The 21,919-nt window shown below is 32.6% G+C and overlaps 1 protein-coding gene and 1 long non-coding RNA gene across 6 annotated transcripts in view; one reads left to right on the top strand and one right to left on the bottom strand.

Annotated features, from left to right (window-relative positions):
* Window positions 1-5,410, top strand: part of LOC144313721 (uncharacterized) — a 51,073-nt gene extending 45,663 nt beyond the window's left edge. The window contains exon 3 of the long non-coding RNA XR_013379350.1: window positions 5,355-5,410. This is a non-coding gene — a long non-coding RNA (uncharacterized LOC144313721). The remainder of the gene's footprint in view (window positions 1-5,354) is intronic.
* ZEB1 (zinc finger E-box binding homeobox 1) overlaps window positions 1-21,919 on the bottom strand; it is a 181,152-nt gene that overhangs the window by 121,139 nt on the left and 38,094 nt on the right. For 2 of the 5 annotated variants that reach the window (XM_077896914.1, XM_077896915.1), the window contains exons 2-3: window positions 15,804-15,962; window positions 955-1,097 (exon numbers count right to left, since the gene is read on the bottom strand). The exons of 2 other annotated variants lie outside the window; for them this stretch is intronic. The gene's annotated coding sequence lies outside the window, so the exon portion shown is untranslated. The remainder of the gene's footprint in view (window positions 1-954; window positions 1,098-15,803; window positions 15,963-21,919) is intronic. One more of the 5 variants, XM_077896916.1, reaches the window with a different exon arrangement.

The raw sequence follows: 21,919 nt of genomic DNA on the forward strand, positions 1-21,919 counted from the left end.
TTAGACGTTTAATCTCTTGGTGGCAGCCCAAATTATCTTATTTAATGCTAACCTACTTTTAATCTTGACATTTTCAAAATCAACATGCTCCTGTTCTTCTTCATAGTCAACGAATGGTATTCAAATGACAATTTAATTTAGAGCTGGTCTTTTTGGGAGGTGTCAATACACTGTATGATAGAACAATAAGGTTTTCTGATATTAGAGTTTAGTAGAAGTAAAAGTGAGACACTAATTTATTTGTCCTTTATGAGGTTTGTCTTATGGAACCAACAATGTATATTTCTTTATTTCCTAGAGATAGGGAAAAGCTGTAAGATAGGAAAAATACCTCTCATTTTAAGTAACTTTTTTCAATTAGGATCTGCCATAAGCAATTTTATGATCATATACTTACTAAAGATTAAGAAGGTCTTTGCTTCCATACTTTCTGAATCTTAATACAGATTTAAAAAATGGTTTAAGAAACTTTCTCTGAAGGTAAGAGACAGCTTCAGAAAGATCATAAAAACAACTCTTCAGAGTAGTTTATATCAATTTAAGCTATTAAATCACCAGACTGCTTAAACCGCTATTACTGCTTCAAAATTCTTGAATGTAAACCTGAAGACATCCAAGAAGAGTTCTTGATGAGGGATCAACCATAGCAGTTATTAAACTGATTTAAATGCCGGCTGAACTAGAAGACAAGTTTTATTAAAATTGGGATTTAAAACAAAACAAAACAAAACAAAAAAACCCCACCCATACATCTCTAGGATATGCCTCACTTCTAAACAAGGAAAACCATCTCTTGATGTACGTGTGTGATGCCTTGCCCACAAGTGGCTGCCTAGGCCATCCGTCTATGAATGAGGAAGTCTGATGGCCTCAAATCCTCAATGGAGCATTCCAAAACCAGACCTGCATTAGGAGCTTGGGCTCATGAGTGTGCACTCACTACACAGTGCTTACCTTTAGAGAACAAGGTGGTTGACACAAACTGATCAAGTTCTCACACCCCACACCTCCAAGAACACTGAAAAAGATCTGCAGATCTTTCTTGGTGCAGGAGGGACCTCTTTTTAATCTTCTTGTGGTGGAAGTTAAAGATTTTCCTGAAGGAGGAGAGAAGAGTAAAATATTATACTGAGATCATACCATCTGGTTCAAGCTTATCTACCTATAGTACAAAATGTAGGTTCTGAAAAAAAGAAATTAGATAAAATCCTGAGTATTCCAAAACCACATTATCATCTTCAAAAAAAAAGAGTATCTTCTCTAAGGAATATTGCATGCTCCAAATACTACTCCTTAAGCCTAAAACCTTCAGTGGCTAGTTTAACTTTATGTCAGCACTGAATTATCAGTTGGGAAGTTGAGAAAAATGCAGAGAAATCTTGGGTTGACAAATGATCATTCTTGTAAATTCAATTAAAAACATCAGTAAAGCTAAATTCATCACAGAACAATGAGCGAGACTCACTGAGTTAGAAGAAATTTCCCCCCATTTTTCTGTATCTCTGTATTTCCAAATAATGACATAATGCATTTACTGACAATAGAAAACTAGCCTTCTGGTTGTGTTAATTGCCACAGAATCATATATGAAGCAATCCACTAGAATATAAGCTTGCAAAGGAAAAGGGTTTTAGCTTGTTTTTTAAACACTGATTACCTAAAAAACCTTAAATAGTTTCTAAAACATAAGCACTAAAAAAAGGGAATAGGAAAAATATTAACCCATCAGTCAATATCCTCAAGGTCAAAACTTGCATAAAATAAAATAGAAGACTACAAATATTCTGAGGAGTCTGAAGCATGATAAATAGAAATAATATTAGCAATATAAAACTCTATTTACATATTAAATGCTGTACCTTAACATACTTAATGAGAAATGCTATAAATCTATTATTACAACCCAAATCCTAAAAAGAAATGGAATACTTTGTTCAGATCAGGAATCATATACTGTACCTTAAAAACATATTACCAAATATCAAATAAAGTAAGATTAATAGAGCTAAGAAGGAACATGCTTAACACATTAGCATTATTTTTCATCTTTTAAAGATACTATACTATGTAAACCAAGTGATAATTATCTAGAATTCTGCTCAACTAAAGCAAATCAAAATATTACAATGAAATCAGAAGATGCCATTCTATCAGCATATTTATATATTTTTTAAATAAATACGTACAATTTGTTCAATCTCAAAAAACACAAAATTTAAACAAGAAATGCTGAACACTACTCATTTATTTTTCTGTAACTTATAGACTGTTATTGAAAACAGACTGATTTCCATCAAGTGTTTTCTAATCTTTTTCAAATTTGATAAACTAAGGAGAAAAAGAATGCTAAAATCAGATTAATCAGTCATATTGACTGATTCATATTGAATCAGTCATATTCAAGGACTGAATATGATTTTTAACCCAAAATGCAAGGTCCCTAGAATCAGAAGAAAGAACAATTATTTAGTACTTGCTTCCATTTGACCCCAAATTCCACAAATATGGAGTTGGTCCTCAAAACAAACTGGACAGCCCATAAGGGGCATTTCATTTCAGGGAACAGACATTCATGATATACTGCCAAAATCACAATAAGAATACAGGTAGTAAGTCTAGGATTATGCTTACCCTGTATCATTAAAACAACGGTTTAGCTGACAGATTATACCTTAATTACAGTAGTAAAAAGCTTTCCATATTTCACAAATAATTCAATTGAATGTCTTGTATCAGGGAATCAAGCATAAACTTGAAAAGGGGAAATTTTAAAACAAAGCATGAGAAGCTCAGTCTAAAACAATTTTCCCATTTTGGACATTTTACAAGCCTCTGAAACAAACTTTGTGGGGAAGATATGAAAAGAGTTACAAAGAACTAAGTGTAACAGTATGCCAAAAGGAGCTTAGAAGGGGTAAAGGAAAATGTGAAGTTGGAAATTCTGCTAAAAGAAAAAGATTCTGCTAGCTGGCTGGATCCCCTCCATGCGCAGGAGGAGAAGAGGGAACCTAAAATAGAGGCATTGACTAGGAAGAATTCCTTTACAATCCTTATTCACACTGTTGAAGAATGAATCTTTTGCCTTGTTTCTACAGCAAGGAGGGATGAAGTCTATCATGTTCAGATATTTAGTGTTCAATTTTTAATTTCACTTGCAACTATATTATTATGCTATACTAACAACTTAAGTTCCTTACAAAATTGCCCTGAGCAGCCTTTCTCTTTTTCCTCTTGACCTGTTTTTCATCCTGCCTATAGTACTGTTTTTCTCCCCAAATTTGTACTAAATTCTAGTTAATCTACAGTGTAATATTGATTTCAGGAGTAGAATTAGGGATTCATCAGTTGTATATAACACCCAGTGCTCATCACAAATGTCCTCCATAATACCAATCACCCATCTAGCCCATTCCCCACCCACCTCCATCAACCCTCAGTTTGTTCTCTATCATTAAGAATCTCTATGGTTTGCTTCCCTCTTTTTTCCCCCCTTCCCTTATGGTCATTTGATTTGTTTCTTAAACTTCACATATGGGTAAAATCATTTGTAGTAAAGAACTGTTTTTATTCCCATTGAGAATCCATACTCGTGGACTACTGCTCACAGCTAATACTCAGCTCATACTACATAGAATTCTACAGGCAGCTTCATTAATAACTAGATCAGTTCAATGAGATAAGATAGGTGATGTGCTTGCATGACAGATAACTATTGTATTGCTATAAATGTTGCTAAACAAGTATGAAATTGAGATGAAGCATTTAGTCATGGAATGATATAATCAGAACTAATTGGCAGCCCATACTTTATGGAGTGCTGATCTAAGTTACAAGTATAAGGTCTTATGATACTGTTCCTTACACTTTTTACTAAAACCACTTTCCAGTTTTAATTCATTTGTGCTCTTAGAAATTATTGACTAATACATAATCAATGACTCGTTGCAGTACATTCTTTTATCAGCTCTGTAAATCTATACAACAGCATTTTTTGCAATGGTAGAAATGTTCTATATCTCCTCTGTCTAAATGGTAAACATTAGCTATGTGTGCTACTGAGCACTTGAAATGTGGCTAGTGTGACTGAGGAACTGAATTTTTAGTTTTACTTAATTTAAATTAATTTAAATGAAAATTGCCACATCAGGCTAGTGGTTATTATACTGAGCAGCATAATGCTAGAGTGATGTATTGTTTTCAACTGATGTTTTAAATCAGCATTTTTAAAAAGTCACCCATTTCCTCCAATCCTAACACAGATATTTTAATTCTGAGTATTATTCTCCTTATGTACATACAGGAATTTACATGCTTGCTTTTTTTATTTTTTTTCTTTATTTATTTATGATAGTCACACAGAGAGAGAGAGAGAGAGAGGGGCAGAGACACAGGCAGAGGGAGAAGCAGGCTCCATGCACCGGGAGCCCGACGTGGGACTTGATCCTGGGTCTCCAGGATCGCGCCCTGGGCCAAAGGCAGGCGCCAAACTGCTGCGCCACCCAGGGATCCCGAATTTACATACTTGTAATCACGTCATATAAACTTATTAATTTTTTGGCAATTACTAAATTACTAACAATTTATTTTTTTCCACCTAACATTTCTCTGTATTTCTAGCACTGCACTGTCCAATACCATGGTCACTAGCCCTACATGAGTATTTCAGTGCAAATAACGTTAAATGAAATGTAAAATTAAGTTCCTCAGTTGCTTTAGCCACATTTCATGTGTTCACATGTGCCTAATAGATACCATATTGGGAAGTGCAAATTACAGAACTTCTCATCAACATGAAAGTTCTATTGGACAATTGTTTTAGAGTCCTCAAAAAAAAACTATTTAAAGAAAACATGATATTTTACATTGTGTCCTATTTAAGTCATTTTTTCTATATCTATGACTTATAATTAGCACAATATTTATTTCCTAAATTCCTTATTAGTGAAATATCTGAACAGTATTGTGACTCTCAGCATATACTCCTGGTGTTACATTCCAAAAGTGTTTGGCGTTGATCATGGCTTATCTTGCCAATATTAGATTTCTTTCTAAAAAAATTTAATTCCTTTAATACAGTGAAAAAACTGCAAAATCATTTTACTCATAACTTTGTAATAAGTACATGGGTAGGTATTTTCCTGCATTTATTATTCATATTTATTTTCATATTCTTAATCTATCATATTTTCTCTCACTTATATACTAGGATCTTGATGCCTAAATTAGCAAATTCTGCAATAATATAAAATTATTAAAGCTATTATCATTTTATTTGCAACTTCAAATGCAGAGATTTCCTACAATCTCCCATGATCCTTTTAATTACAATATTTCAGTCTAACAATTTTTTTCAGATATTCAAGTACATCTTTATATCTTGGTGACTTACACTAATGCATCAAACATGAGATGCAAAGGTATAGTATATGCTTTTTCTTTTAAATTCCTATGGTTGTATAAAACACAAATGAAACATTTTTTTTGGTCTAGTCAGTTTTGCAGTTATACCACCGAAGACTACGATCTAACAATATTGAATAAATAATCCTTTAGGTGGTCTCTCCTATAGGAAAGAGTTTTTATCATATATTCAGTTGTTATATGTAGATGGGACTAATTTTGGATTCCTAATAATGCTGCAATGATCCATGTTTTACAAAATGGAAAAAAGGTTTAATCTTCAGAATTCCCCTTAAGAAACCAACTATATTTACTTAGGAAAGAGGGCATGGATGTGGACAGTAACATTTTGCTCAAAGACCAAGAAAAAAAGTCTGCTGGTAAACTAAAAACTGCTAAGTTTTTGAAACTCGCTAAAGGGGCCAATTTCATACCTGTATTGGCACTAGCAGAAATCAGGGTGGCATGCAAGCAGAAGTAAGAAATATGAAATGCATTAGTCAGGCACAGAAATCTCATCTGTAAGTCACAGCATTTCTCTTAACTCTCACTGACCAGGAAGTCAGGGTCAAGTAAAGTTTATATTTAAATCTCCCAAGAGGCACAGAGGTCTCTTGTAGTTAGCCAGGCTGCCTATCTATTCCTGCATCACTCTACTAATTTAGACATTGTTGCCTTAAAAGGTTTCTGATACATATCAGGGGTGAGACTTCCCCCACTGCAGAATCACTATAAATCACTTAGAGGGGCACCTGAGTGGGGCAGTCAGTTAAGCTTCTGACTCTTGGTTTCAGCTCAGGTCATGATCTCAAGGTCCTGGGACAGAGCCCAGGGATGGGGCTCAGTGGGTAGTCTGTTGGAGATTCTCTCCCTCTCCTGCCCCTCTCGCTGTGCTCTCTTTAAATAAGTATATGAGTCTTAAAAAATCACTAGGAATTTTGAAAATTAGAAGTAAACCCAGAAATCTATAAATTACTTATAGCCAATTTTCCAATATTCTCATGATTCAGAAAGTTTCCATTTATTTGATCTTAAAATATTTTCAAATATATTAATAGTTTCTTTCTAAAGGTCTAACACCTCTCTCAAATTTATTGTTAAGTATTATATTTTGATGTGTTACAATTCTGAGTTGGGTCTTTTTCCATTATTACCAATGTAAAGATACGTTGTATTCTGTACTTCACTGAATTTTTATTGTACATAAACAGTTTTAAAGCTGACTGCCATATGTTTCCCTAATCAATCATGTCATCTAAAAATGAAATATTTTGGTTTTATTTCTTCTTCTTCAGGTTTTGTCCATTGACAGTGTTAAGTAAAAATGGAGTTAGTGTTGATTGTTGAATAAACTAATAAAAATGGTGATTGTTTTATTCTTGAATTTATAATTATAGCAATATAAAATCATCCCTACCTATGCTACTACTCTGCTAGGAGATACGGGTTTAGTTTGCTGACTTAATGAAGTTTCCTATTCCTTGAAGCTCAACTTATCATCCATAACTTACCACAAGGCAGTACATCTGACCAAGCAGAACCAGGAAAAGGTCCTCAATTCCAGCCTGATCAAAACTGAATATGGTAATTATACAAAGTTATCCTAATACTGACAATGTTCATGAAAATCACATATGAAATACTTTTATTACATAAAAATCCTACAATTACATGGGTACGTAAGTGCCATGTGCTCCTCATATCTAAAGTTACTCTTGGGCATTAAACTAGGGATTTAAGATCTATCAAAAGCACCAGGTTTCTATTTAGGATGAACTATGTCAGGGAAATCCAAAAGCCATAGTTCACAAGAGAAATTCTTTATAGAAGAATTTCCACTAATGAATGTGGAAGGGGTAGCAGATTAAAAATTTATTATCTTGCAAACCCTAATGACAGAACTGATTGAGAGAACAACCAGCAAGGGATGAAACAATGAGAGGAGACTGGACTATCACCAGACCAATTTCAGCATCACTAAAAGCATGACAAGGAGACTTTATACGCTCTCTAATGTGATGCAGTCTGAAGGAGAAGTCCCATGTATGAAGTCTTCCTGTCCACCTGCCCCATCATGAGCCAAAATAAAAGCTGAACTTTAATTAAGTATGTTGAGCTAACTTCTAATTTGCAGGCAACTTAGAGGTTAGAGAAGTAAGTGAACTGAGAAAGCTGACAGAAAAATCCAGAATAGGGATGTTACAGGGGAGAACTTATTCAGTTTCTTTAATAAGTCATGAATAGGAAGTAAAGAGGAAGAGAAGAAGGATCCTGTGTGCATTCCTCATGAACAACCCCAAATGGTACATGGCATTTTTGAAACAAAAGTGGAGGAAACTGAATAGGGAGATAATGTCAGGTCATACATAATTATTATTAATTTTGTTTGATGTCAGAAAGATGTTATGTTTATGTAAAAAATGTCTCTTTTTTAAGAAAAAAAAGAAATGCATACTGAAGAATGTAGGAGTAAAAAGAGCTAAAATATGGGGTCTGCTTCAGAATAGTTAAGAAAAAAAGGAGGAAGTGGATGAAGCAAATGTGGCATAATTTGGCTGTTTAATTTGGGCCACCGACAGAGGGCATTTATTAGACTAGTCTCTCTTCTTTTGTATATGTTTGAAATTTTTTACAATAAATTTTTAAAATTCAGGCCCCAGGAATATCACCTAATAAGCCAAATATATTCTCATGAAAGTAAAAACAGAACTTTTATTTACTACCCTATTAAACACCAAACATTCACAATCTATACAAAGCAAGGATGCAGAATATATGATGGACTGTCCTGCAAATGGCAATAGACATGTTCGCATTCTAAAAGATTCATTTTAAAATTGATTTTTTCCCATTTGCTTTTCTGCAAAACCTCCATGTCACTGAACCTTCTATCTTTCCTTTGCATCTCAAATTACCTACTTGAGTTCTCCTCTACTCCCTCTCTCAGCCAGAATTCTCCAAAACGTAGCTCATACCTAGAGACCAGAATCCTCACTGTAGCTAAGGCAAACCCTTCCTGGTTGTCAGGAACCCAGGAAAACAAAATCAATGAGTTAGAACTTAATCTTGGTTAAATGTCTATTATGTAGAACAGTGGATTCTTTTTTTCTTTACATGTTATTTTACTGAATATCTCAACAGTTGTGTCAGAAATATACTATGATCTCTCTTTTACTGATGAGGAAACTGACACTGCACATGAACTATACTAAAAAAAAAACAATTAGACTTGCTTATATTGTTACAGTGTATATAAACATCTGTACAGAAAAAAATGTTTAATTCTAGTCCAATAGTACTTTAGGGAAAAAATTTTCAGAAGAAAATAATTTGTACCCCCAAAAGAAACAAACGATGTTACAGTTTGTTGGGCACACTGAATCAATGCAAGGTAGATTATTTTGCTACTTTCCTACCTCCTTCAAATCTCAATAAACTTATGCTGCTGCCTTATTTTAATGGTTGGGTCTTATTATATTAGTTGGGTCTACATTTTCAAAAATTGTTCCAATATTCAAATGACCCCTTCTTTAACCAATTGGATATTCCCTTCTCTGAATGAGACTGACTGGTCTCAGCTAAGTAACAGGAGGTAGTGTGTTACAGCCTCACTGTGCTAAGTGTAAAAGCACAAAATTTTATATTTAGTAAGTAGGTACTTAGGTATTCAGTGAATGACAGATAAAAGTTTAACATCCATAGGGATATTTGGATTTATATGCTTCTTTTAAAAATTTAAATGAATTTCTAAAGGGTGAAGTATGTGGCAGAAACACATTTAAACCTGAAAGATTTCCAGGAGCCCTTTATGCATGCCTTCATGAGCCTCTATCAAAGAGCAGTAGTGGTCAGGTACTCTTTCCCTTATAAAAAGAATTCTACAGCCTAAGATAGGATTGTCTACTTGTCATCTTATTTTCATAGCAATTAGGTTATTTTTGCTGGTTCTTGACTTCACTTTTACTGTATTAATGATTGCTTAATGATGTATAACAATTTTTTCCACATGACACCACAATTAAGCATTCTCCAAAGAAAATTTTTTCTTTGTTAATTTTATTTTCTTATAAATTTTAGTCTTCTTTCATATGATTGATTTAATATTTCCTCCAAATAACTTATAGACTTAAGTGTTAATTCTTGCCCCAAAGATATTTTCACTCAATACCCTTGTAGCATTTTAATACTTAAAATGTTGTAGCTCCTAATACAGGTGTTCTTAAATCTTCTATTAAGCTTAAAAAGGTATCAATTTTAATTCATTAATTTTTACATAAAAAATTATTCTAATTATGATTATAGTAGCATCTAATAGTTCAATAAACATATCAAGCAAGTTCTTATGGTTAGTAGATATAAATACAACATTTTCGACCCAATATTCACTTGACTTAAAACCAGTCAGGGCATAGAACTCTACAACACTAATAATATCATTGGTGCTTTGATTAGCTACTCCCAACTATCCTCTCCTCTTTAGCAGCAGTGAATGGTGTTTAAGTGAGTCACTGAGATCACTTTGTACAACAAGTGTGTGCGTGTGTGCGTATACACATAAATTATGCTTGTTTTCTTTTCTCTTAAAATGCTTTAGTCTTTCTTTTGATGAATTAGTAAAACTAATCTGAGAATTCATGATGCTACAGAACTAGGGATGTCTTAATAATGTTGCAACAGTAGAGCTGGTAATGACTGTAGCTATTTAAAACTGGTTTATAAAAAGTGAGTTGATATATAAAAATATATATTGGTATAAAAAATAATTTGGTTATCTACTGAAAATGTTTATTAGAAAAAAATGAATCACTTAACAAGGAAATCCAGTTTGAAATTAGGCACACTGAAGAAAGTTTATATTCCCTTTGTGAAATTTTGGAACAGTACATAATTTAAATGAAAATATTTGAGAGGTCCTAAAATAGTATATGTAAAAATCAGTAATGTTGTTTCCCGAAGGAAACATGTAAAATATTTTGTAGTACAGAATTCTTTACTCTGTATATTTGAATATTGAAAAACTTAATGAATTAAAAAAACTTAATGAAGTCTTATCCTTTTATTTCAATTCAGCACATTAATTTAGGATGGATGCATACATATGTGTACACATAGAGACATACATACACACATATATGATGATTAAACTTGAGATGCTAAGATGGCCTCACAATTTTAATAGGTTCTATATCTAAGATTCCTCTGTTTATTAGAAGCAGAACAAGATCTAGGTCTTAGATTTTCTGCTTCATGTCTAAGTATTCTTCCTAGGGCCTAAACAGAGTGGTGGTATGATTATTTTAGGTTACCATGATTCTATTGCTAGCAAGTGCTAGATAGTATGTCTTTAATAGATAATTACTGACTGATCTTATTCAAACTCATTGTGATCAAGGGAAACTACATGTGTAGTATTTAAAGAATTTTCTCTCAGCATTTTATAGTGAAAGAAGTATTTCCACGTTACAAATGAAAACTAGGTTATGAAATACTTTAGATTTAATTCAAATATTTTATCTGAAAACAATTAATTGGAGTACTTGCTTGTACTTAGTATGATAATTAAATTAAATCCACAGATTTAAATTATAATTTTACATATGCAGACTTGAAAATGTCATATTAAATTTTACCCTGAAATTGTTTTTCAACTAGTATTACTTAGCAAAAGTTATTTAAGTCTTACAAACATTTTTCTTGGCTATCAAACTAAAAGATACAGTAAAAGTCTACATAAAAATACATTTTTTTATAAATTTAAAAAATAGTTTCTCAAATTACATACAGAAGTAGTAATGTAATATACGACTATTTTATGGCAGAAAATTTATTTTCTAACATGAGCAAAGTAACAAGTAGTGCTACATATGGTTAAGTTTACAAATTTTACAAATATATTGCAAACCTATTATAAGAAGAAATCCATTGTTTAGATTTCTGCAGGAAAAAAAATACTTAATATCAACATAGTTACTTCCTTCCCAAACTTACTCTAATCTGGTTTGGGCTTATCTCCCATGGGTAAATAAGATCTTTGCTACTTCCTTTCTTAGACAAGGAGGATCAGTTCCATGATACTGGGATGCACCGAGTCTTAGGTTAAATGCTGAGATAACCCTGGCTCTGGAGATGGCACTCTATGGAGGCCTTTGAGTGACTGCTGTATAGCTGCTAAAGAGGGCCTAAAACCTGGGTGAGAATTTCACTGAGATTTTGTTAGCAGCAAAAAGGATAGTAGTTCTTTGTAGTGCAATACCTATATATTGAAAGCAACATTCTGAAATTACTTCAGTTGGCCCAACTTTGTGAATTAGGCAGAACATTTTGACATGGGGAAATTATTTCATTATTGTTATTGTTTTTGTTAACTTCAACAACACATGTGGCCCCGTAAGCATTTTCTATGGGCCAGATGCTGTTTTAGACATTTTATACACATCAAATAATATTTTATAAGATATGTTATAAAATTTTATATTATTATCCCCATTTTACAGATGAGGAAACTGAAGATCAGAAGAGTTATGCAAGTTTTCTGAAACTGCAAAGCATTCAAGTGTCAGTTATTACTCAAATCCAATCAGTCTAACTCTAAAGGGCAACTCCTTAACTACTATGACTTTGAAAATTTTCATGTAATACTGCTTTCATGATTTTATTAAATGATCTGTATAGTGTATAACATACATGAGGCATTATAAGTTTGTTCTACTTATATTCACATTTCTTGGTACTCATTTTTCCTTAGTAGTTTGTTTTAAATAAGCCATAGAAAAACCAAGACTATTTAAGTCTCTACTAATTTCTAAGACTGACTCCCAAAATTTTAGTCCAATTTTTATGTCAAAATGAATAACTTCATTTCGTGAAGTAAGCTGATTAAATGATTGGCATACTAGAGATCAATTCTCAAGGTATGCTTAAGAAAGGACTGCTTTGTTTTCAAAATGTCACAAGCCACTAAACTTTATTGTAATTATATGTTCAATCCCTATCTTCCCTGACAGACTATAAATTAGAGGGTCATATCAGTCTTATTCATGAGTATGCTTCCAATGTCTAGTGCCATGCCTGACATAAAGCAGGTTGTCAGTTAAGAATTTGTAGAATGAATGGATTGGATTTGTTCTTTTATTTCTTAACTTTATTTAGTAAAGATCCTACCATAAATAGTAGCATAAAATTTCTAGTGACAACTATTTTATATAATACTGTATATACTTATTATATGACTATGCCACAAATTTCCTCCAAATAATCCTTATGATTTATATCAGGAAGAATTCCTTCTTTATCATTTCTGTCATAGATTCTTAAAAAAATGGAAGACATTCCATTTTATTTTCCACATTTAAGAGGTTCTTCTTTATCTATTGAGCTGAAAACGTTTTTTCTTCCAACAATTGTAAACATTTTTACTAAAAATTTCCTTTCTTAAACTTCCAATTCAGCACCATCATTAATCACCATTTCTTCAGTCAGCAGTAGTCCCAAAATTCTGAAGAGAAGCCATTAGATGACAACTTATGTGCCCAATCAGACACCACATTGTTTTTTATACTGAAAAGTTACATAATTAAAAACTGATAACCTCTGGCAGACCTTTGCTTGCTTTGAAACAGGGTTATTTTTCATTCATTTCAGTAAAAGAAATGTATCCTCTTCCATCTGTGAGGCTTACATATCTACATTTAAAAAATATCTTTGTGTGGCTAATGCCCAGTTCTCCAACTGACGTCACAGACCAATCAAAGCAAACTGCACAGAAGCAAAAAGAGCTGTCAATAAAATAGAATATCATGGGCACTGCAAGGCATGTCACCCAGCAAGGAACATTTTCCCCAAAACAATCCTAGAAGTATGGAAGGGACATCTTTCTTCCAGCATTGATAGGCAGACCTGCCTAGATATTTGAGCTAAGAACTTCAAATCAGAATACTGAGGTTGGTGAACTTCTTTTGAGTATATCCAGGAAAAATTAAATTTAGAGGTCTCTGTAGAGATGAAATTCAACATAATTTTAAGTTAAAAGTTAACAATAGACTTAATTGCAATTTTGCTCTTTGAAAAAAGACATTTCTTGAATATTGTAAATAGCTTACATTATTTTAGTAGTAAGTTAGGGAAAGATCACTTCTGTTGTAAAACTAAGCTTTTCAAATTTTAGTTGCATACTAGATTGTATGCCCTAATTCAATTTGCTTATAACTATGAGATGAATAAAGAAAAGCTAGTCTTCAATTAGAGTTTTAAAAAATGTTGACAGATTGAACATACAAAACAACGAATTTTCTAATTCTTCAAACATCACTAGAGACTTTCCCTTAGATGAGATTCTGTGTGTCCCACAGAGAAAGTGTAAACATTAGGCCTATGAATGTTTTATTTTCAAAAATTTAATAAATATATGTTATAATATACAAAAGATACACAAATTTTACATTCTTTTCCTTCAAAAAGGGATAAAAGTTGATTAAGGTAATCATACTGCCATTAATAAATGTCTACATGTAACAACTCAGTGATTTGAAGGAATGATAAATAAATTCCTGTACTAGCTTGAAAATAGAATGGAACAGTTGCTAAGAAAGGAGAGTAATTATTTTATGGTTGACATCCTTTAATTAACTTAAATTCAGCTGAAGAAATCAAGGCCCTCATTCATTGCATTCAATCCTGAAATGTTAAAGCATCCTGTAACACTTTTCTCCTATAAGTGAAATTCTTCGAGGAGAATGCTACTTTGACTAAATTCTTGCTACTTTGTTTAAATTCTTCAGGAATATAATAAAATAACAGCATAAAAATGTATTTCTCCCCAGTTAAAATGTAGTCTTTCTGCATATCTTCTTTAGAAGATACCCACACTTAAATAGAATTAAACTTTAAAAGTTAAAAAAAAAAAACAAGTTATCAATTCACTTTAAGAAATAAATGTGTGGGTTCTGTGCTTTATTTACACACCCACCACATTTTTACTCTCAGAGCGACTTCTGCCTTTCCATAGTATTAGTTCCAGTGGCAATTTTACATTCGCAAAATTTTTTCTACACTATAATTACTATCTACAATGGAAGTTCAAGAGCAGGTAGAAAGTATCTCTATTTTTAACCATGCCATTTTATCCTCAGCACCTAGCTGAATGGATGACACATAACAATCTATAAAAATTGGAATTACGAGGTAGATAGATTGAAGGACAGATGTTACCATCTAGAGTACTTAGTTCACTGTCAATGTTTGAATGCTTACATAATGACAGATGCTGTACTAGGTGCTTGCCACATGTGCTATTCATGATATGTTTATTACTAAGCTCTAGAAAATTGTTAAAAACATGGTCACATTCAGTTATCATCACTTTGACATCTCTAATAGAGCAAGAAAAATTACTCAATCTCAAAAACTATAAATTTGACAAGAATCACAATATATTATTAATATCTGAGCTTCATCACCCATTATCCAGTTATCACAAAGCTACTATGTCCATAATGTTACTAAAATAAGCTCTGACAAACAGCAATTTCTGATTTCAACCTTTATAAGTTAACTACTGCCACTTCTGTCCGAAGTTAATGTGACTAATCACAAATCTGATGGGACACAGATGTCCAAATAAAGGGGTATAAAGAGAGCAAATACAAACAGAATAAAAATGTTAGGTTTAAGGTCACCTGAAGCATATAACTGACATTATTTTCTCAATGCAAACTTGTGTAAGGCAGGGGGAGATGTCTGATTTTATCACCAAAATTTGATAAATGCTATATTATGAATAGATATTCTACTTCATTTTTGCTATATAAACATCTAATCCTGATAATTTAATATTTTCCACAGAGATATAGTAGCAATGATACAGTTTTAAAGACCTAATGTTAAACTAAGTGGATTTCATTACATGATACACTTTCTTTCTCTCCCCCCAACACCATCATTTTACTATGGAAGTAAAAAACAAAACAGAGATCAACAGACTATTTTACTGCAAAACTTACGACTTACTTTAGTAAGAAACATCTATGAAACTAACAAATTCAGTTTGGTATAAATTTGTTTTTTAAAAAAGTTAAGCTTCACTCAAGCAATATTTATATGTTATTTTTTAAAGATAACCACAGAACTATAAGAAAGTCAAATCTGTTAAACTATATAAATTATGTAACTGATTCTTCATACTTTTAACTAGTATTTTCTTATCAACATTAAGCATATAAGATCACTTGTCTATAAAACTATTCTTTGCATTTATTTTATTACAAATGTAAATCACAGACATATAAATCCAAACATTTGTCTACATTTCTAAAGTTCTAAAATTTTAATTCAAATAAATTGATATGCTTTACACACACACACACACACACACACACACACACTGTAATTTAAATGAAAACTCTTACCATTGATTTTCTTTTGATAGTTAATCACTCCATTAGTTTTTCTTGATAGGGCCTTCCTATGTCAAGCAGACAGTAGCCAATTCACAAAAGGACATTTTGATGCTCACGTCTTCTGATGGGAGTTTTCGGCCAATTGCCAGTTGAGAATTTAAACTGAAACTAAATTACCCAAACTTTATTAAGTTGTTTCCACACCTACCAACTGATAATGAGCAATGACTCTAAACTGGAAAATAAAGTGAGCGATATTTATCTCCTTTCAAGTCATTACATTATGTTTAAGAAGAAATGCTAGGACAAAAGAAAGAAAAAAACCCTCTAAAATTCTAATATGTTCAGAGAACAGTTTTAAGTAAACTTCAATTTCTTCTAACAAAATTCCCTCAATTATTTTGTAATCCAAATTAACATATCTATAAATTATACAGTCTCAAAATTAAATTGTGTCAAACACTGACTCCACCTTAAAACTAACTTTAATACTTAGAAACATTTTGATAGTATTACCTACAATCACAAAATATATTAAATCATCAATTACTTGTAGTAGTACATACCATAAAAAGCTAAAGGTTACACTGAAAAGACATGCTCCGCCTGCAAATTTCATTCTTTTTATTGAAAAGACAAAGCTCTATGGATGTAAACTTCTAGTAACAGTGCAAAACAACTCAGTTACTTTTCTGCACCAAATTTAGGCTATTTTTCTCTCAATTATTATAGCTATCTTTGTAGAGCCTGTCAATTATATATGATTCTTAACCACTAACCTTTATGATTGTTGAGTTTTACAGTCTGTTTTGATGCTTCTCAAATATTAGGCATATTAAACTGTTCCCATATGCTATTAAGATATACTGCAGAGCTCCAATATTTCCACCCAGCTACACAAGTTGACCCATTTCAAAAATATTTTATTTTTGACAATTTAAGTGTTTGGAAAATATACAATAGAATAAAGCTGAAAGGAATGGAAAACAGGTCCTTATTTCCTGAAGTATCACATTTACCACTGATTAAAAGTTTTTTCTGCATGTCAGTAGTCTACTATTAAGTGCACATAACTAGATAATTATGTAATACTCAGACCAGAATTCTGAACATACCATGTAGCCCCAATTCCCAGATATCTATGCTTTCTCTCGTACACATACATGAGCACATGTGCATGGGCACATGTACATCTATCCAACCTAGCCCCTGACAAGCTTTCTGCTATCAACCTGATACTAAAGGATTATATATAGAGAATATAAGGCAACTAATTAATTTATGGTTAAATCAAGAGAAATTGACTTCAGAACAAGTGCAGAGCTTAACAAAACTGCCATGTCTTTTGAATTAATCACACTGACCCCAATTTGACATCTTAGAAAAGGCTCATTCTACTTTATCCAATAATTTTAATCCAAAACCCTCAATAATAATAACATTTATACATTATTTAGTGACTAACAGAATTCTTTCCTGGGTACTATGAGATAGAAAGGAAAGATTAAATTCCTTTCTCAGCAGGTTTATAATCCAGAACTTAACATGGGAGTAGAGGGAGGAGAAAAACAGCTCATAAAGACTTATAAATGGATAGATTTCCAAGAAAGAAACAAGCACGCTGGGGAAGCTTAAATTGTTTGAAAAGGTTTGCTGTATGTGTGGCTGATCTGAGAAGACTTTATTAACAGGAACATTTTTAAAGCTGAAAATACACAACCACTGTATTCTTATTTAGCCTGATGAAACTCACAAAGCAAAAACTAATTACAGAATATGGCTATAGAAGTAGTTATGTCCTTACTCTGGAAGAAGATCAAAGATCTATTCTTTAGTCAAATGAAATTACAGAACATTGAGTATGTAAAAAATACTGGATCTTCAGTATAAGAAACAATTTTCAACTTGCTCATGTCACTCATTCTAATAATTCCAATCATCATGTCAATAATTTACAAGATACATAATCCTGAGAAGTACTATCAGATTAACAAAATCATGAATCAAAAAAGCACAGTATGATTCTCTTGGTGTAATATTATCGATAAGGCACCCAACACAACAAAACTAGTTTCAGATTCCAACAATGACGAGTAGCAAGGGAACTGCCAATGTATTTATGTTTGTATACATCTTAAATATATTCTACTAATCTACTTATAGGAGTTTTAGATTTTAACACTACCTCTAATTTTATAAATGAATAGTTCCAGTAATATGACATTATTTGTGCAAAGTCACACAGCTAGTCAACAAACTTAAGACCTCTTAAGAACAAATGCTTTTTTTTACTATCATCAAGGAAAGAAACCGTTATATCTCAGAAACAGACATAATTTTATTAGAAAGATTTCAACTTTTTAACCTCCAAACCAAATCTCAAATATTCAAATTATCAGTCCAAGCAAATGCAAAGAACCAATTCATAAAGTTAGAGAAATAAAGCTCTATGATTAAATTAAACCTTTATACGCTTTAAGGCATACATTCAGTCTTATACACAACTCTTACAGTCTAAAAGCATGGATTTGAGGAATATATACAAATGTAGCAAATCTGTTTAATAAAAAACACAACTTCTTAGAATTTGCCATGACATCACTTCTATTTTTCCTTCACTGGCACCTTATTTTATTGTTTTTCATAGGACTGTCTAGCAATTTAAGCATGCTTCACGGATAGCATTAGAAAGAAAGTCTTATTTTGATTACTTCAGGTGATCTAACTAATTCCAACTACATGTAAATGGGCAGCAAGAGGGGTTCAGGATATTTGTAAATAGGAAATATAAAAAGAAACAGTCAAAACACTGCTTAGGTTTAGTTGTAAGGATAAAAGCTGGCTACTAACTCACATGAAATTTCATGGTCTATCCAGTCATAACTCGTAAGATGTTTCTAGTGAAATGCAACAGGCTTTTAGTTCAATTGGTCTCAAAAGTCAGAGTGAGTACTCATTAGGTAACACCTAAAATCATTCAACACTCACCAAAACTCTTTTGAACAGGCAATGATGCTAAGCAAATTAATTCTACCCTACCACTACCCCAACAATCACAGTCTGTACTTACAAATAAATCTCAATAATAAAGCTCATTCATTTCCTTTGGAAGTGAGACTCCTTGCTTCGTTAAACTGGACTCACTTTAAATCTCCTATCATTCTTAAACGTAAGAAAATTCTAAATCACATCTTTGACTCTCATTCAAACCCTGTCTCCAGCCCACCCACCTTCCCCCTCCCAGTCTTTTTAGAAAGCTTTTAATAGGCAATTTTATAGAATTTCATCATATTACACATACAGGTCTTCTCAATCAAGTTGTTCATACTACTATGAGACAGCTCTCTATAAGTCTTTTTGTTTTTTCCCCTATGGTACAATCAAAACTCAATAGCATGAGATGTGTATTTAGAGCGCTTAATAAGTGCATGATATCTTTATAATCTGATCTGTAAATGGACTGAATAAAAGCTGTGGATGATTATAAAATCTCATAGTAATAAATATGTGATTTATAAGAGTACTCAGACAGTACTGTTTCAGGTTTCTGAAGCTTGCTGCAATAGGGTGCATCACTGTTGTGGCACTGGTAAATACAAAATGACCTTGAGAATTCTGTAGAGTTTTTAATTTGTCTACATGGTTTTTAGGTTAACATCTACCTTTGCATTAAAGAAACAGCATTCACTCGTTTATTAACTCTTTGGAAATATCAGTAAAGTATTTCAATATGATTAATCCTATTGGCTGAAAAAAAAAAGAATCCCATTTTATTAAAAACGATTTTTCTTGCTTCTGTATTTGTATTTCAGTTTTCAAAAATATCTCACCTCATTTTATTCATATGACCAACCAAATTAATCAACAATATCTTGTCATATACTATTTATTTCTGATTACAGAGATATTAAAAGCTACCATATTTTAGGGATACTGACTCATTAAACATTAGAGTATAAAATGATACTATAATGGGCAAATATCATTTCTGAAGTAAATGGGTTACTTATTTTAAAACTTAAGGAAAGGGAACTAACATTTATTAAAGTATTTCCTACACTAGATTTAAGACCCATTATTTTTAAGCTCACAATCCTCAGATATTGGTATAATATACCCATTTTACAGCTCTGAATTTGCCCAAGATTCTGGCAGTATTCAATGATCCCGTTATAATCCCCATCATTTGCTTCCAAAATCTGGAACACATGCCAAGTACCATGCTTTTAAGGGAAAAAAAAGGGGGTGGGGTGGGGCTGGGCATAAGAGAGTGGGATCATGAAACAGAGGGGAAGCACCAAGTGAAATAAAAGTAAACATCGTGAAGTCCAAGAACTTCCCTCACTGAAGTACTCTTCAAGCCTATTAAGAACCTTCTTTCTCTTACTTTATTCACAAATACCCTTCCTTCTCTGAATGCTAGTAGCCATAAGAATTAATATCAAGCCTTGAAAAATAGAAACACCATTTAACAAAAATCAAAAGAACAGTTATTGAGAACGGTTTATTGTTAAAGACAAATGGCCCTATGACATACCTCAGTAGCCCCTAAAGACACTATATCAACAAATATTCATCACAATCCAGAATCATTAAAATATATAAAGCTTTCTAAGATTCTTTACAATAAGAATGGTTGAGATGAAATGTTTTAACAATCAAAGAAGGTAAGCACCTATTATCTGGAAAATTTACTAACTGAATATCTAATGATAATAAACTATTATCTAGGAACTTTCTTTTTTTTTTTTTTTTAAGGAACTTTCAAGAAGTATACATGCTGTCATTTTGTTTTCAAAGCAAGATACAGCAGGGAGAAATCAAGCATTATTAATTTAGAGTAAAAACAATATTAAAAATTCCAAAAGGTATAAAGTTCTTAATTTCAGCAAAACTATGGGCCCTGCATTAACACAAACTGCCATAAACTATATTCCTTTCAAAGTTAAAAATATTTCAAAGTAGCCTTTACTTTACTACTTCAAAAATGCAGGTGAAATATTTGTTGTTCTGATATACATTCCCTCTCCCCTTATCTCTGATACTACAACGCTTAAGATTTCTCATTTTATTTTATTTTTTTAAAAGATTTTATTTATTTATTCATGAGAGACACAGTGAGAGAGAGAGGTAGAGACATAGGCAGAGGGAGAAGCAGGCTCCATGCAGGGAGCCTGATGCGGGACTGGATCCCAGGTCTCCAGGATCAGGCCCTGGGCTGAAGGCGGCGCTAAACAGCTGAGCCACCCAGGCTGCCCCAAGATGTCTCATTTTAACTTGGAAGATCCTATCCCATCTAGTAGGACCTGTGAAACAAATTTACATTTCAGAGTTTCACAGGGTCTTTAGGAGTTTCAATGTTCCCAGTAACTGACTGCATACAGGTTGAAACTTTAAGAAATGGGAGAGCTCCTGTGCCCAAACATGGTTTCTTTAGTATCTTAAACAAGTTTTACACAATCATTAGTACTGCAGTAGATAATTTAACATTGTGTGACTCTGTACAGTAACAATTCTAAAACCCAGCAGTCAAGAGCACATTTATTTATTTGCTCTGTTCCCTTGATTCAGGGTAGGGAGAAAAAAAAAGACCAGTTCCGTACAAAAAAAATTAACATAGTACTCTGAGAAACAAGTAAAAGTTTAGTTGAAAGGGACCAAGTAACAGAAAGTCAGGCATAGTCAAACAGAGGAACTAAAGCTGGCAACTGAGAAGCATAAACCATTTTGGCCTAGATTTGTTTATAATGATAGTGTGACCCAGATACTAAATATTTGGCTAATATTTAGAAATCTGAAAACTGAAAGAAATGAAATACATGGTCAGTTGGTTAAAATTTTAAAAGCAAAAAAAAAAAAAAGTGAAAATGATAGGTGCTTAAAATACATCATTAGCATTTTCTACACAAAGATTTTTATTTATTTTGTTTTAAAGATTTTTAAATTTTATTTATTCATGAGACACACGGAGACAGAGAGAGAGGCAGAGACACAGGCAGAGGGAGAAGCAGGCCTCATGCAGGGAGCCTGATGTGGGACTCACTGGGGTCTCTAGGACCACGCCCCGGGCTGAAGGCAGCGATAAACCGCTGAGCCACTGGGGCTGCCCTACACAAAGATTTTTA

The sequence above is a fragment of the Canis aureus genome, chromosome 5 (assembly GCF_053574225.1).
Source record: "Canis aureus isolate CA01 chromosome 5, VMU_Caureus_v.1.0, whole genome shotgun sequence".
Classification (NCBI taxonomy): Eukaryota; Metazoa; Chordata; class Mammalia; order Carnivora; family Canidae; genus Canis; species Canis aureus.